This window comes from Canis lupus, chromosome 2 (assembly GCF_003254725.2).
Source record: "Canis lupus dingo isolate Sandy chromosome 2, ASM325472v2, whole genome shotgun sequence".
In the NCBI taxonomy this organism is placed as follows: Eukaryota; Metazoa; Chordata; class Mammalia; order Carnivora; family Canidae; genus Canis; species Canis lupus.
In genome coordinates, this window is record NC_064244.1 from 12,955,477 (window position 1) to 12,973,653 (window position 18,177).

Here is an 18,177-nt window from a genome sequence, read left to right on the forward strand (position 1 = left end):
CCTCCATCTGGAGGTCTCTTTACCAGGGAGATACAATGACAGAGCCACCCTCGGGAGACACAGCCAAGACCTCCGTATAGAGGAAGAGAGGAGGACACTTGAAAACACTTTTTCTCTATGCTGACTTAGTATTCACTACTACTTTTCCATGGCAGTCTTCCTCCCTCTGTTCCCTAACCCCCAGCCCAGCCCAGGATCAATAAAACTCCAGGAACCTTTTGCTCAGGGCTCCCTCAGGAGTGAGATAATGTCCACATCTGCGCTGATACATCAGACCCTCACTTGGTTCTGTTCCATGGGGAAAATCAACAGGAGGAATCAGCACATTCTCCAGTGTAGCTTCTTGTTCATACTAGGTAGTGATTAAAGGCTTGACTATTACTTGCTTGTTGACTTGTTGTCTTAATTGGTTTCTCCAACACCTGGTAGTCCAGCTTTCTCCAGCTCAGCAGAGCACCTGACAACATGAGACAATATAGGACAATGCCTCAGTAGTGGCATGGCTTACATGGTTCATTCATTCATTCATTCATTTATTCAGCACCTATTATGGGCTGGGCATTTGCTAGGTGTCAGGGATACAGAGATGAGTAAGACCCATTCCATTATGGCAGGAAGGTTACATTCCAGTTGAGGAATCATGACCAATGAATTATGACACAGTGATATTAATTCTCTCATCAAGTATTTGTTGAAAGCCTAACTTCTTGCTTGAGATCTCATATAATGATTCTTTGAGAAAGATTTATGATTAGCTTTATTTTATAGATAAGTAAAATAAGGCTCAGAGAATAAATATTTTGCTCAAGGCCCCAGAGCTAGTAAGTGATAGATCAGGATTCAAACTCAGGACTTTTGATTTAAATTCAGTGTTTTCTCCTTCATCTTAGGTAGAGATAAGTTCTATAGGGACTCAGAGAAGGAGACTGATTCTTCCTGGGTTAAAGATGGAAGTGAATGCTATAATCCTCAGGACTTGGAAAAAGTCGAGTGCTATGTATGATGGCTCCTGCTGTTATCATCCACCATTTACATCCTTACTCCTTTTAATACATAGACAAAATAAAAGTTCCAAGTCATCTATAAGTCATCATGCAAAGCCCTGCCTTCCTTTGGAGGCAGAAAGTCCTCTGCTATCTCTGTCACAGACCTGATTCGAGGTCAGCTCCTCCAGCTCTGTGCAGATGACACCCATGCTCCAGACAATGGTGCAAATGGCTTTCTCCACAGGGTTTTAGGAAAGTCTGTCTTTACATAATAACCCACTAAACACAATGACTCTCAAAAACACTGATTCTTTTTTTTTTTAAAAAAAAAAACACTGATTCTTTAATGAGGCTGTTGGAGGATCAGAGTCCTATCTGGACATAAAGGAATCCATTGATTCCGCATCACTGGCCTGAAGGAAAAAGCCAACCGTGGGTGTTTGCAGAATGCTGGGCAACAGTAAAGGGCTCAGCACTCAGAGCTAGAAGGGCGGCAAAAGTCAGCATGATGCAATGGTCTCCTCCCTAAAATATTTCCTCCCGGTTCCCTGTGAGTATGAAGTTGTTCGCAAATATTTAAGATAAGTGCTTTTGTCTAGACCCACTCACTGGTGCCCAAGAGCTGTAACCACACAGAGATGAATGCTATGGAGCCTAGCCCTGGCATGTGCCCCTCCAAGGGCGCTTCTGCTTTTCATTTGTTTATTCCAAGGCCATTTCCCAGCCCTTCTTCCTTTCTAGGGTCCGTAAGGAAAGCACAGCCATCCACACAGATGCCAGAGGCCCCCCTCTGTGACCTTGCATCTGCCCCCTAAGAAATTCTGCAGACACATGGAGAATCCAGTTTTCTTCTCTCAGATCTCCCTCAGATGGACGGAAATCATTGGCCCCATTGACTAGTTATGATACTTTTTTTCCTCTTAGATCCTAGGTCTTCCCAGTCAATAGAGCTTCAAGGTGAGAACAAGAAAGATTGGATTTTATTCTGCCCAGTTTGGTGGTAGCCAAATTACATCCTTACTCAACACGAACAGTTCCAGTTATCAAATAAGACTAGTATGGATTTATTCATCTTTTAAAGACTTTATTTATTTATTCATGAGAGACACAGAGAGGCAGAGACATAAGCAGAGGAATGGGATCCCTGGGTGGCGCAGCGGTTTGGCGCCTGCCTTTGGCCCAGGGCGCGATCCCGGAGACCCGGGATCGAATCCCACGTCGGGTTCCCGGTGCATGGAGCCTGCTTCTCCCTCTGCCTGTGTCTCTGCCTCTCTCTCTCTCTCTCTCTGTGACTATCATAAATAAATAAAAATTAAAAAAAAAAAAAGAAAAAAAAAAAAAGAAGCAGGCTTCCTGCAGGGAGCCTGATGCAAGAGTCAAACCAAGGACCACAGGATCACGACCTGAGCCAAAGGCAGACGCTCAACCACTGAGCCACCCAGGCGTCCCACTAGTATGCATTTATTATCTGAAATTTTACAAAATAAGTTCATTGGAAAAAGGTCCTAGAGAATGACAAAGTATCATGCTGTTCTTATCGGCTGTTGCTTAGTAATAGTGATTGTTGGAATCCTTATCCATGTGCGTTTCTTCCCTTAATAAACATCTATTGAGAATCTACTGCATACAGAGTTCTTTGCTGGACACTCATGGTGGTACAGATACACAATCTCTGTCCTTCCAGAATTTAGCATTTACTACTTGAAAGGAGCAAAGTAGAGTACTAGAGAGGAGGAACAAAAAGGTGTCCTTGGTGGTGTGTCGTTTGGTTCTGAGCACTGTGTCACAAAAATAGACATTTTGAATAACCAAGCAAGGCTGGTGCTGACGCAGCCTGGCTTCACTCATATGCCCCTTTAGCCAGCTGACAGGCTAGCCCCTGGCAAGTACCAAATCCTCTTGTTGGGCTTAATGCACGAGGGTAGTTTGGTGTCTGCTGGAGGCCAACAGAGTGAATTTCAGGTCTGTTTGTGGGCACTCTGGAATTTTAAGTGCAGGCATTTTTTATTCATGAGATTCAAAGGAGACCCTGAAATAGTTGGCTCTCCAGCCTTAACAGGCGGGCCTGAGCACTTTGTAAGGGACTAGGGGAGTCATACCCTGGCTAGGGCAGGGAAAGTGATGACTCACTCAGAGCCACTTAGGTTGGGCAGGAAACGGCTGATTCTGTTGTTGCTGTTCTAGAGGAGGCCTGCATTCCCTGGGTGGACAGGTTGCATTAGGATTTTGGCAGGAGTTTCACTGTAGCTCTTTATCTTTCTTCGATTCTTCCTGGGGATTTGGGGAAAATATTGAGCCATAGGATGAACTAAACAAATAAGAAGGAAACATGGTGTTCTTCCAGGCCCTCCCCTCAACGTGGGTCCCAGCAACCTGAGCTGTGGTGCCTCCTGGGGAGGTGAGGAGGAGGAGGAGGAGCACACAACAAAGGATCCTTCCTACACTACTTACTGCCTTTGGAGCTCCGGGCACTGGGGGAGCACCCCCCAAAGTTGTAGCTTTCCAGGAACTGCGGGAAGAGATCCCCTTGCTTGGACACTGCTGGGTTGAATTTCAGCTCAGCTGTGGAGGCAGTAGCTACTTCCATTCTTTGCATCTCAGAATCCTCATTTGTAAAATAAGATAAGTAATAGAAGTCACCTAGAAGGTTGTTTGTGAAGTTTCATGAAGAAAAACATGAAGCATCTAGAACAATGCATGGTTCAGAGTTCAAGCTTAATAAATATTTGGCTATTTTAATGAGGGTGCCAAGAGGACAGCATGCATGGAACTGGTGCAGACAACGACTGTTACATTATGTCTGGAAGCAACCTTAGTTGTTTAGTTTTAATGAGCCATAGCAAAGACATACGCTGGTAGGAGGTCACTCTGCACCTTTTGATGGATGCAGTTCTCTCTTTCTAAACCTGGGGGCATGTTTCCTTCTGGTCTAGACCAGTGCTCTTCAAACGTGACATAATGACCTGGTACATAAATGACCTGGGGGTCTTAGTCAAATGCAGATTATGACTCAATGGATTTGGAGGTAACTGACAGTCCACATTTCTAACAGGTCCTTGGCTGAGGCCACAGCAGCTGGTTCACAAATTCTGAGTATCGAGGATCCAGTCCCAAAAAACCTCCTGTGATGATGGAAATCTTCAGTGTGTGCACTGTCCAAAACAGTAGTCACTAGCCACTAGCCACATATGACTATGGAACAGGTGAAATGTGGCTGTTGGAAACTGAAGTTTTTATTTAATTGAGGTGTAAACAACCGCAGGTGGTTCATGATTACAGTATGGGACAGCACAGCTCCAGACCCTTCTGCCCAGAAGCTCAAAGTCGTGAGTTGGATCCTTGTTAGAGTCATACACAAAACTCTGTTAAGGACTACATATTATACTTTAGATGACAATGGGGATTGAGTATAAGAGGTGTAGAGTTCCACCCAATCTATCTACACACTCAGCAAATACAGCCAAAGCATATACTCCGGTACATGTGAATGTTAGTAAAATAACCTTTTTTATTTGCAGATGAACTTCCTGATAGAGCTGTCTGACCAACTTCCTTCTCTTACCTCCGGACCTTGAGCCAGATCTGTTTATTACCCATCTGTTGGAAAAGAAGGTATTTCATTAACGATGAATTCAATGATGTCCTCAGCTTGATCATTTTCACCTCTTCAATGTTTTCCTTGCATGTTTTCAGTGTGAGCCCTTGATATCTGTATACATCGTTGAAATAAACATTATCTAAACATAAAAAATGGAAAGTTGAATGAACTTAAATAGGTAAAAAGATCTTCATCTGACTATATTGAAAAATATTAAGACAAGAACTTAGAATGTTTGATAAGGAAGTTAAGTCTTTGATTTCTGCAAATGTTTCCTTGGATGAGATGGACGTGTCAAACATCCTGGGTAAATAGTGATGAGCCTTAAACCCATATCAGTGACAAATAACTGACTCTGATCCAGAGCACTGAGCTGGATTCTGAATAGATGCCAGGGCCCTGTGCTTTCTCATTGATATGAAGAGGAAGCCAGCCCATTTTTCACTACATCTTTGTAAGAAGTATGTTAATGTTCTTACCTGCTTTTTTAAAAAAAGATTTATTTATTCGAGAGAGAGAAAAAGACACTGTGAGTACAAAAGCAGGGCAGGGGGAGGTAGAGGGAGAGGGAGAGTCTTATGCAGATTCTCTGCTGAGTGGGGAACCCCACATGGGGCTCAACCTCATGACCCTGAGATCTTGACCGGAGCCAAAACCGAGAGTCAGATGCTCAGCTGACTGAGGCCCTCAGGCACCCTTACCTGCTTTTGATATTAGATGTAAGAGATCGGGATCCCTGGGTGGCGCAGCGGTTTGGCGCCTGCCTTTGGCCCAGGGCGCGATCCTGGAGACCCGGGATCGAATCCCACATCGGGCTCCCGGTGCATGGAGCCTGCTTCTCCCTCTGCCTGTGTCTCTGCCTCTCTCTCTCTCTCTCTGTGTGACTATCATAAATAAATAAAAATTAAAAAAAAATAAATAGATGTAAGAGATCAATTTCAATCGTCTCCAAATTGCAGTACTGATTTGAGAAATGACACCTGGCATTTTTTCTGACACTTGGCATTTTTAGCATGTCAATATTTGAAACCATAGGCAACACATGGGTACAAGGTAAAGAGTGATTATATTAGCTCTAGGTGTATATTGAGTATATTGTAGTTACATAATATATATAGCTATACTTATGAGAAACTCTTATTGTGATAGATATCAAATTGAATTTAATGACAATTAAGGATGTAATGCTTACCTTTTATTTCATAAGAGTAGAAAGTACTTTGTAAATAGCCACACTGCATTTTAAAAAAGTATTACAGGGGTGAGATATATTGAGAGACTAATATATGCCCCCATACCCTGCTACCAAAATGTGTGTATGGAGAAGAACATTTGCTGAATAGAATGATTCAGTTCTTGTTCAAGGAACAAATGGAGCTTCTTGCCATAGTGAATAGTGTAAGGGGGCCCTTTTCAATCAACACTCACATAGAAATTAAAGTGGGTTTCATTAAATGCCTTCAACAATGGACTAGAAAACATACAAACCTTAGACATCTGGTTTAGTATGACACAGCACTTAATAGATTCAAGATTAACTCTCAGATGAGAAAGAATTCCAGTGGGTCAAGGTACAGAGGAGTATTTTTCTCTTTTCTCTTACTGCCATCGTTTCCCCCCTCCTCTATTTTCCCTCTCTATCTTTGTTTTTTAACAATTAGAAAGTTACTCTGTATTCCTTTGTCTATCCCATAACTTCTTCCAGTTGATGTGTCCTCTTAGTTGGTCCTCAAATGTACTCAGCCCCATGCAAGATGTCAGAGAAAGATACAAAGAACACATAGACCCCTCCTTTCTGCCGGCAATTTAGAATGTTATCTGGGGAGACAACCTTCCTATGTGAATAAATGAGCCTATAAAGAACATAAATGATCGAAAACCACTCACCAATCATGTAGAAAAGCTAGGGTGGTTGACCACAAGAAGGTGAAGGAAAAAAGAAATTTCAATGGGGATTCATGATGTCAGGCTGACGACTACAAAGCAACTGCAGAAAACCAGGCCAATATATTGAATGTCATAGGAGAATCAGAGAAGCTGAGAATCCAGTTTGCAAGGAGAGCTCATTTAGGCAAAAGCAGTCTGGGCACACAAGGTGAGAGAAATCTGAAACAAAACCCTCAATGAAGCTTATACTGTGCACCTACCGGGTATGGACAGGTTAGCACTGGCTCTCCAGTGATACCTGGACTCACAGCAGAACATCTGCTTAGAAGAGATAGAGATGTACCGATATGGATCACAACTAAGGCAGGGGTCCAGGAGCTGGTGATTGGATTGGAAACAGGCAGAGCTGGGCATCAGGATCTCAGCCAAACACTTCTGGGTGGTTTGAAGCTGCATGTTCCTTTTATTTTATTAATTGCCTTTCACGGAAAGGGCTGGGTAATGTTTTGGTCATGTTTAAGTTATGATCCTACTTTGACCATCAGCCTGGTAAGGTGGGGCTGACCCTATGGATAGCACCCTTGAAGTCGAATCTTCACAATGTGAGTTGCATTCTTAATAAAGTATATTTACAAAAGCATGTAATAATTAAATCGACATAAGACAGATTAATAGGAGAAAAACAAATTTAATGTCATATGTATGGGAAACCCACAAAATTTCAAGACTCAGACGTAACCAAAGCAGGCAGCTTTTACACACTTAAACAAAGAAGTGACACATTTGTGAGGAATCAACCAGACAACGACGTTTGTGCTTGGGGAAGTGAATTAGTGAAAAACTAACAAGATTTGTTTACACAGCCTTCTTGGCCCTGAATTCCCTATCTCTGATGACAAGGATGCCTTCTATCCTCCTAGAACAGGGATGGGGCCTTTCCTGCTTTTGGGGGGGAACAAATGGGGGTCAGAGTGTCCTTCTTGTACCAGTTGCTTCTTAAGCAGCTTTAACTCAAAATAATCGATATGCCCAAATGGTGTATCATGGGGTAGCATATTCTCCTCTCCAGCAGCAAATAAAAGTAAATAGTCAAGGCCTTGGGAAATATAGGAGGTGAGGAATAAGAAGCCAGCATGTGGCCTTGATACATAATAAAACCATAAAGAATAAAGAAAGAGATAAAACTATGATCACTTAAAATTTTTTAATTCACTGCTATAAATTAATGGGATCAACTTGAATGTGACAGATGTTGAAATATAAAATAGCTGAGAGGTGAGGATATAAAAGCACATTCTTAAATTCTTCAAGTTTGAGAACTAAGGGACATCACTGAGATTGTGTCTACTAGCAACACAGATTTGAAATGTTAAAAAAATCACACAATTATTTTCTTTACTTGTGCAAATACCTTGCTGCCTTTTCCACTAAATTGATGAATAAATCTTTGTCTCAAGTGTCTTTGAGTCACAGCCTTTGTTGAGAATCCCTGGGGAATGGAGAGGAGTAGAAGGGGGAAGGAGAGTAAAGTAGTTTAGAAGATAGAATAATTCTTTTTTTTTTTAATTAAGATTTTTTTACCTATTTATTTGAGAGAGCGGAGCAAGAGAGAAAACACAAGTGGGGGGAGGGGCAGAAGGAGAGGGGGAAGCAGACTCCCCGCAGAGCAGGGAGCTGAACTTGGGCTCCATCCCAGGACCCTGAGATCATGACCTGAGCCCAAGGCAGACACTTAACTGACTGAGCCACCCAGATGCCCCAATGAGATTATTAATGAGAGTAAACAATGGTACTGGTTTAGTCGGGATTCTTTTGGTTGGAGTGATAGGTCCCCAACTTACATTAGCTAAAGCAAAAAGGTTATTCAAGGACACTAGGGTATCTTACTGAGTTCAAAAAGAGAAATGATGCTGGGACTCAGGAAGGAGAGATCCAGCCTATGAAAGGCAGCAAGCACCATCTTGCCCCAGTGCATATCTGGGTCCTTCCTTCCCTTACCCAGTCCCTGAATCCCACCTTAATCACAACCTGAATCTTTCAGATTTCTCTCCACTGCCAGCCTTGGCACCTACTAGGGGCTTAAAAAATATGTACCAGGTTAAGTCAAACTAGAACATCTGACCCAGAAGTTCAATTCCTCACAAAGTGGACTGCCAAACCTCCCACACAAATTACCATGACATTGACAAATTTAGGGGTTGCCACAAAGAGTTTTCGACCACATCATTATTTTATTTTAAATCAAACAAAGAAGGAGCTATGACTGTTTCCAGATCGTTGAGTGTGATGGTCAAGAAAGAATCCTTGACAGGTGCCTGGCTGGCTTAGTGGCTTAGTGGCAACACATGACTCTTGATCTCGTGATTCTAAATTCAAGCGCCACATTGGGTATAGGTATTACTAAAAAAAATAAATAAATAAAAGGAAGGAAAGGAAGGAAGGGAATTTTTGAGATGTGTTGTGATGCACCTTAGTAAGTTTATTTAAGTAGCACAGGGACAGGACCTGTGGGCAGAAAGGGCTGCCCCTTTGCTGCTTGAAACTGGTGGTTACATGCCTAGTGCTCATGGGGGAGGAGACATGCAGGAAGCATTAGATCATAAATGTCTTCTTCACATTTCTACTCATAAAACTACTTTTGCAAGATTTCTCTGGTGTGTATCTTTCAGTTCAATAATCAGTGAGGTATACAGACATTCATGAGACCCTCTAAGAATGTAGCAACCAGCTCCTATTTGATCCTTATGAAAACTATGCAGGCTCTAAGTCAGCCTGCTGGGCTGAAGGTGAACATTTTTCTACCCCTCATCATAATGACATGAAAATCCATATTTCTAGATGGAAAAAGAAATAAAATGACATTGAGTAGACGCAGTAGTGTTTTGCCTTCTTCTCAAGGTTCTCCATGTTATATATCTAAGCATCAAGTTGTGCCCTTCACAGTTCCATACTGGTCCCCAGCTTGATGACTCCACAGTTTGATCCCAGCTTGATCAAGAGCCACCTCCCTCTTTGTCAGACTTCAAGAGTCTTTTTTTTTTTTTTTTTCTGTCAGTGGGTTTTTAGTAAGAAACGATAAAGTGAGACAATGGACCTCCAGCCTTTGCCTTCAAAATCCCCTTATTATCTGTGCTTTTGAGTTGCTACAAACTTCTGTGTTCTGTCCTCGTCTCTCTCTCTCTGCAACTTTCCACATGCTCCTACCCAGAGAACAGCTTCCCAACAGGATCAGACCTGGCCCCCATAAACTTAAAAGATTAATGAACAAAGACAGTCCTATAGTCTCTCTCCTTCTGAGTCCTGCTCAAGGGCTCTCTGGGCGTGCTACGTTCTGCTTCGAGCTGCAATCACTATTGTTCCCTGTACTGAAGACTGTACTGCAAGCAGAGACCAGTCGTTCCCCACCCAACGCCATTGTACAGCAAGGGCTCCCTTCCCCCCACTTGGTATGCAAGGAGGCCTGTGCTTGGGTACTGCGGGAGTCCATGGCACTGAATGCCTTGCCTCTGTGAAGGTGAAGCCTCCGTGGTGGGAACAAAATTTACCTCTTTGCTCCTGACAACAAATGCCTTCAGCATTCTGTGTTGTTTTATGTCTAACAACTCAAGTTAGATTGCATTTTATCCCTTAAGACAGTACTTTCAATCTGAGGGCGCTCTGAAGGTAGTACACAAGCAGAATATAAACAAACCTGATGTGAAGGAACCTTTATGTTTTAATTTGGTGGAGTGTTGTTTTTTTTTCCAGATTGGTTGAATCACAGTCCTCAGCTATTTAGAAAAGAACAAAAAGGAACAGTTTCCTGATCCACTTGATAACAAATTCTGGGCCTCCACTCTCTTTCATGGTCCATGGGACTGAATTTAAAAGCCAAAACACTAAATTTAAAAAGAAAAGAATGCATTGAAAAAAGGCAAAGTAAGATTCTATTTTTAAAAAACTGAAATGTGAAAACTTGATTTGAAAGAGATTCCATGTGTAAAGTTGCCTGAGGAAGTTTATCAAATTTTTGTCCTTTGTTTCAAAAAGCTTTGCGAAGAAGCAGTCCGGAATGTGAACTTTGACACCATCATTATTTGGACTTTGTGTTCTCTTTCATCAACAAGCAATTTTGTTTTCTATGTAGTTATAACTTATTTATAAAGAGAAATTTTATAGAGACCTTTGCTTACCAAGCATAGCTCGAGAGTACTTCACCCTGTATTTCTGGAAACCTCTTGTTTTCTTTTTAAGAACTGCCTAAGAAATCTACATCCATGGATGGGAAAGACTCTAAGCTTAGTTGTGAAAAAGACCACCAAGGACACAAAACAAGAAAAAGAACTTTCTATTGAAGTGATCATTTCACATCAAAATCATCTTAACTATTTCTAAGGGAATTGTAGTTTAAAAGACATAAAAAGTCACGAGTTGTCTTTATTGACATGGGGTTAGGTTTATTAACATTTTACCGTCTATAAATAGTAGTGAAGTCATTTGTCTATTCCTGGTCCAAGAATATCAACATAGATAATATTTGCCTTTGTTATCTTCCTAACATATTTTATAAACATTTTTCTCTGGTTGTCCAATTCTGCCAAGAAACCCCCCAACCTTGGTACTTCCTTGGACCTGCTCAAGGTGATCAGAGACTGTGACTTTTATGTTTATTTATGTGCTTCAAATTTGTTTTTTTTTTTAAAGATTTTATTTATTTATTCATGACAGACAGAAAGAGAGAAGCAGAGACATAGGCAGAGGGAGAAGCGGGCTCCCAGCTTGGAGTCTGATGTAGGACTCAATCCCAGGATCCCGGGACCACGACCTGAGCCAAAGGCAGGTGCTCAACCACTGAGCCACTCAGGCATCCCTCAAATTTGTTTTATACTGACTTTTTATTTCATGATAAATATATGCTTATTAAAGAAAATATTAGAAAGTACAGACAAGCAAAATAAAAATCACTTGTAAATCCATCCTTTAGATGGGATGATGTGGTAGGCAAGCCTTCTGCTGCGACATGGCAAGGCTGGAAGAAGCAGTGTGGAAGAGGACAGGGTGGTGAGAGGGACTGTTCCATCTCCTCTGGTGGGTGTGGAAACAGCTGTGCATGTGTGCATGTGTGTGAGTGTATGTGTAGGGGGGATGCTTGGTTCCTAGTAAGTTGGGAAATCTGAACACTTGGAGATAGAAAGAACCCTCAAGAAACCGTTACTAGTCTGCCCAGAAGTGGAGCATGTTGGGGTTAAAGCAATCAACTATACAAATGTGACAAGATCATATTTGTGCCCCAAAAGGGAGAAACAATTATGGTATGTGTGAGGGTGCTTGTATAAGTGTGTGTGATTTTTACTGAGGGCAGCACATTAATTGGTGTCCATTGCTGTAGTTCAGAGGACTTCAAGCATGAACGACAGAGCAAAGCAAAGAATATATATATATTTTTGTAAAATGACTTTTCTGACCTACTTCTGAAGTTATCGAACTATTTTACTGATATGCCAGGGCCAATTCCATTCTGTCTTGTAACTGGCTGGATAGAATGAGAAGAAAGGCCCATAAACAGATATGCTGGAGAATTACCAAGAAAAGGAACTCCTAGAGTCAGGTGAGTTCTAAACATTCCCAAAGACAAAAAGCCCCAAAGTCTTTCCAGCCCAACCCCCCACCCTCCACCATATGTCACTGGCCTGGCAGCAGTGGCAGCCTCTCCTCAGCCAAAAGGCTTTGTGTTTAGTTTTTCATTTTTAAAAACATTTCAAATGAAAACTTCCAAAGATAAACAGAAGTAGAAAGAACAGTGTAATTAACTGCCAAGTACTCAGGTCCAAGAATTGTCAGTATTTCATCTAGACCACCATCTGCTCTAAAAATTACTTTGAAACAAATTCCAGACATCACATCATTAGATAGATGGCAGATGGATGATAAATAAATAGATAGATAGATTGATTGATTGATAGATAAATAATAGATCTTAAAAACGAGGTAGTTAGTCTTCTCAGGCTGCCATACAGGATGCCATGGAGTGGGTCATTTAAACAACAGAAATTATTTTCTCCTCATTCTGGAGGCTGAAAGCCCAAGATTAAGATGCTGGCAGGCTGGTTTTCCAGTGAGACATTTCTTCCTGACTGGCCAATAGCTTGCTCCTCACTGTGTACTCGCATGACTTTTTCTCTGGTATGCTGCTATGTCTCTTCCTCTTCTTATATAGACACCAGTCCTATTGGGTTAGGACCCCACCCTGTGTCTCATTTCACCTTAATTACCTCTTTAAATGCTCCATCTCCAGATACAGTCCCACGGAAATTAGGAGTTCAACATTTGGATTTGGTGGTGGCGGGGGGCATAATTCAATCCAAACACAGAGATTTTTTTTAACACAAATAAAATTCCTGGGGCACCTGACTGGCACAGTCCGTTGAGCCTCCAACTCTTGGTTTTAACTCCAGTCATGATTTCATGGTCATGAGATAGAGCCTTGTGATGGGCTCTTGGCTCTGATCTGAGTCAGCTTGAGATTCTCTCCCTCTCCCCCCACCCCTCCTGTTCGTGCTCTCTCTTTCAAAAAAAAAAAAAAATCTTAAAAAAAATAGCGTATGGGATGCCTGGGTGGCTCAGGGATTGAGCGTCTGCCTTTGGCTCAGATCATGATCCCAGGGTCCTGGGATCCAGTCTCACATTGGGCTTCCCACGGGGAGCCTGCTTCTCCCTCTGCCTACATCTCTGCCTCTCTCTGTGTGTCTCTCATGAATAAATAAATAAAATCTTTTTTAAAATAACATAAATACTACCATTGGAGTGCCTAGGTGGCTCAGTCAGTTAAGCATCTGCCTTCGGCTCAGGTTATGATCCCAGGGGTCTGAGATTGAGCCCCAAGTTGGTCTCCCTGCTCAGTGGGGAGACTGCTTCTCCCTCTCCCTCTGCTCCTCCCCCTGCTCCTACTCTCTCTCTCTCTCAAATAAATAAAATATTTAAAATAAATACATACATACATACATACAATACAATATCATTACACACCTAATGTGTAAAATAGTAACAATAATAATCTCTTAAAATAAAATATTCTGTCAAAGTCCAGTTTTTTCCAATTATTCTTATAAATGTTTTTTATAACAGCCCCAAGGTTTCATCTTATTGATGAAAGTTTGTGGGAACATACTGTTTTTAATCTTTAAAAATCCATCAATAAGCAATTTATTAAACACTTATTATGTATTTACCATTGAGAAGCTAAATGCCCATGTCAGGGAACAACAAGTAATGAGGTCAAGTAGTTAGATGGGGCCAAACTACAAAATATATTGAAAAGCATTAAAAAAAAAAAAAGCATAGCAAAGTTTAAACTTGATTCAATTAAAAATCGATAACCTTTAAAGATTTTTGAGCTTTGAGGTGACAGGATGGACTTCAGTATTTCCAGTGAATGACTACATGACAGTGACAATTTCCTTTATCTCTCATAATAACTGCTTCCTAGATTGGTTGAAAGATCGAGTAAAATAATGAATGTTTTATACAAACCTAGCTTGTGATGATAAATGTATAAAGATTATATTTAGTTTGTAGAAATTTGTCATTATAGTCAATGATTAGAAAACAGATATTCTGCAAAGCAAGACTGTAACTAAGTATATAACTATATTTTAATACTCAATCAAAGATTTTAATTAAAAGTTTTTAAATGATAAAATAACCATATGAATAATATAAACAAGATCATCCTTGATGGCCAAGAGACATAGAATGAAAGAAATTAAATTTAAAGATATAGAAAATAAAATTTTCTAGATATGCATTTAAATTTTTTCATTGTATAAGTCTTAAACATTTTTGTAAGAGCTAAATTCATATACAGACAAATGCTATATAAAGGAAATTTAACTCTAGTTATTTTTAGCTAAATGCATTATAAAATAAACCTAAGACCTCATTATAGGCCACGTTTTTGCAAAGATATAAAAACTGAGCTATGTTGGCAGAGATGCATGTGATAGAGTTTTGAAACACTTGTAATCTATGAGTCAGTACCCCTGGAATGTTGGAGGAGAAAGAATGGCAGTAATCAATCTAAGAGGACACAAAGGCATGTGCTCTATGAGCTGTTCCAAGTCTATTTTAGCAAGTGCACATGTTTCCAAAATGAAAGATACTCTCCAAATGGTCAATTGGCATCTGGATCATATAAGTGGTTTTTGTTGTTGTTGTTGTTGTTGTTTGTTTTTCTTTATTTTTCTTTCTTTCTCTTTCTTTTTTTTCTTTTGTCTTTTAAAATCATTTCAAGTCCAACAAGATTCTCCAAAATATTTAGTAAAAGGAATTATTTTCAAAATTTAGGAAGGGCTTTAAGGAAAAGGCTCTACCGGGACCAGAGTTTATCATTAAAATATTATCATTATTTGTTTTTAGTATTGTTAAATGAGGATATCCCATAAAGGCACATAATTCTGTTACTAAAAAGCAGAAAATAGCACACTTTGGGCTATTTTTGAAGTTTGTGCAAGACTATGTTTTGTTTGCTGATTTGCTAAAATAATTCACAAAACTCAATGGCAGGTTATACTTAGGGCTAAAATTTATGACAGCAAAGTATACTGAGCAAAAGCAGAAAGAAATGGATGTGCATCAGTGGAGTCCTGAGAGGTTCAATACAGGCTTCTGATGTCCTTAACCATCTAAGAGCATACAGGAGCACTTTCTCTGGCAGATTTATAGGTGGAATATCTCTGTCTAGGGAAGTCCATTTGAGTGTCAGAATCCAAGGCCTCTACAGGGGCCAGTCCCATAGGTAAAATCTACTACACAACCAGCCATGGCAACCAAACTCAAAACTCTGACAACAAACACAGATGCACATCATCACTCTTGAGATTTGGGAGAAACAACCTGATAAACCAGTACAGCATGGTCCATAGCTCCAAATGTATATTACAAAATTATCAATCATTAACATAAAAAAGATTCCAGGAAAAAAAAAAAAGATTCCAGGGACCACATTTCTAGGTGTTGGCCAAGGATCAATTACGTCTCCTTTGGAGACATGGAATGAATAAGCATATAGACCTGCTGTAATAACTCTTTCATCAGTGGTTTTGGTATGAACCAAAGGAAGCAGGCTTGAAAGATAGTGTTACTTCTGAGAGCATGCCTTGTAGCCTCCACCACTCTTCATTTCCCAAAGTTTCTCCTCCAGAAAGAATGTCTTCCATATCCTCTTCTGTCCTCATTTCCAAATCCCGTATGCCCTTCAAACTCCCAAGGCATCGTTTGATTACCCAGTGACCCATGCTGAGCTGGTAGCCATCATCTGTGCAGTCAGGACCAGCTATGAAATCTGCAGGGCTTAGTGAAAAATGAAAATACTGGGCCATTTGTTCAAAATTTATTTAAAATTTCAAGACGGTGACAGTAAAATTTTAAACCAAAAGAGAACCCTTGCACTGAGGGCCCTGTTGAACTACACAGATTACACATCCATGAAGCCAGTCCTGAGTGCAATGATTATGTTCTGGAGATGTATCTCTTCCAAGAGGCCAAATTACTGATCAAAAGATGACTTGATGATACCCTCTAGGTCCATCCATGTTGTCACAAATGGCAAGATCTCATTCCTTTTTGAGACAGAGAGAAAGGCAAATGTTATATGCTTTCACTTATATGTAGAATCTAAAAAACAAAGCAAGTGAAAACAACAACAAAAACACAAACAACTCATAAATACAGAGAACTGTTCATTGCCAAAGGGGAGGAGGTCAGAGGGATGGGCAAAATAGGTGCAGGAAATTAAGAGGTACATACCTCCAGTTAATAAAATAAATAAGTCACAGAGTTGAAAAGTACAACAGAGGGAAAACAGTCAATAATATAGTAATAATATTGTATGGTGATGGATGGGAACTACACTTATCATGGTGAGCACTGAGTAATCCATAGAATTGTCAAATCAACATGCTGTACACCTGAAACTAATATAATCTATGTCAATTACATTTCATAATTTAAAAAAAATGACTTGATGAACCTCGAGTCAGATGAAGGAAAGCAGCTGTTGCTGAGAAGGTCTTTGTGTCTCAGGAACTCAGCACAGCAGGTTTCCTACTGATCTGGTGTGTGTGTGACAGCTAAGGGAAGTACGCTCACCTTCAAGTCAGATCATTCGCTCTTGCCCCTCACTGGCAGTGTGACCTTGGAAAGTCACTTAGCCTTCTAGACTATTTCCTTCTCCATGACAATGACACTGAGTTTAAGGGGCAATTGTGAATGTTGAAAGAGATAACAGGGAAAAAGAAAAAAGAAAAGAAAAGAAAAGAAAAGAAAAGAAAAGAAAAGAAAAGAAAAGAAAAGAAAAGAAAAGAAAAGAAAGAAAAGAAAAAAAAAGAAAGAAAAGAAAGAGAGAGAGAGAGAGAGAGAGAAAGAGATAATATCCAGAGAGGCACTTTGTAAACCAAAGTGCTATGCAAATGTTATTTGCCTTCTCTCTGAATAATGCCTTCTCTTCTAGATAAGGAATATTAGTTGTTATTTCCTATTCCCTGGATAGTACTCAAGACACATTGGCAAATACTTTATTTTCCAATCTTTTTTTCCCAGATACTAATGCTTCTTTTATGACAGCATTACAACATAACTTTATATCATGTATTCCCAAGACATAAAATACAGTTACAGTGAGAGCTGATCTGCTAGGAGACACTGATACACTCATATCATCCAGGTTGAGTATCTTCTGTGAATGGCTAATTTTCTGCACTTTATGTTTTGTTCCAATTAACTTCAAATTCAGAAAGTGTCATTTTCAAAACTTGTCCTAAATTGTCAGTCCGTCAGACTATATAATACCTGCAGCGGCCTATGCCCAGAGTACATTTTGTGCTTAAAAATCTCTCAGCTTCTTAATTACTGTTATGTATAGAGGAAGATCTTGAAAAAATATTTTGCTAAATGAATGAATTAGTTACTAAATCAGGAATGAATGAAGGGAAGAGAAGCTCATGATCTGGAAATGTCAAAGGATTAAATGCTGAAACTTGTTTATGATCGCCAAACGTGATTTCTTTGACAACAGAAATAATTGTTTTCCTAGTTGCCAACTAAAGACTTTCAACACATGGAAATGTGTCCTAGATGGATATAGTACTTGATCCCAGGAAAGACAAGTCCTACTGCGAGCAGCTGCCTGGGCTGGTCTGGACTAGAATGAAGTGAGATGAGCCGCAAAACAGCCTATGCACACCAGCCTTCCCTGGAGGGGAACAAAGCTCCTGCCTTGGGGTTCTGAGTCTGTTTCAGAGTTGTCAAAGGAGTCATCGTAGAGCCAGATCTGGAAGTCTGTGATACTATTACTTCCTGATTTTCTTCTTTACTCTCCATCTCTGCACTCTTCTTCCCCTAGCATATAACAAACACACAATCATGGCCACTGCTGATGTCTCTTAGGCCAGATTCAAACCATGAGTCATCTCCAGGACTGTCCCCGTTCCCATGGAACACAGGAGTCGAATTGGAAACTCTTACAAAGATAGCATGGAACTAAGTCCTTGGCTCTGAAACATTAGACTAGTTTTTGGAAGTGGCTTAAAGGAAAGAAACAAATGAATTTCATTCCAAACTTCTATTTTTTATATGTCTTTGGGTGGGGTGTATGGTGAAAACTCAATTAATGGGCATTGTCAAACGGAGTAGAACTCCCACTCTGGTCAGCTCACAAATGGAGAGCACAAG

The 18,177-nt window shown here is 40.3% G+C and overlaps 1 long non-coding RNA gene across 1 annotated transcript; it reads right to left on the reverse strand.

Annotated features, from left to right (window-relative positions):
- Positions 1–218: 218 nt before the first annotated feature.
- On the reverse strand, positions 219–4,875 carry LOC118353898 (uncharacterized). Its single transcript, XR_004813448.1, has 3 exons — positions 4,549–4,875; positions 3,438–3,591; positions 219–457 (listed from the first exon to the last, which is right to left on the reverse strand). It is a non-coding gene; the product is annotated as an uncharacterized LOC118353898 (long non-coding RNA).
- Between the last annotated feature and the right edge of the window lie 13,302 nt (positions 4,876–18,177).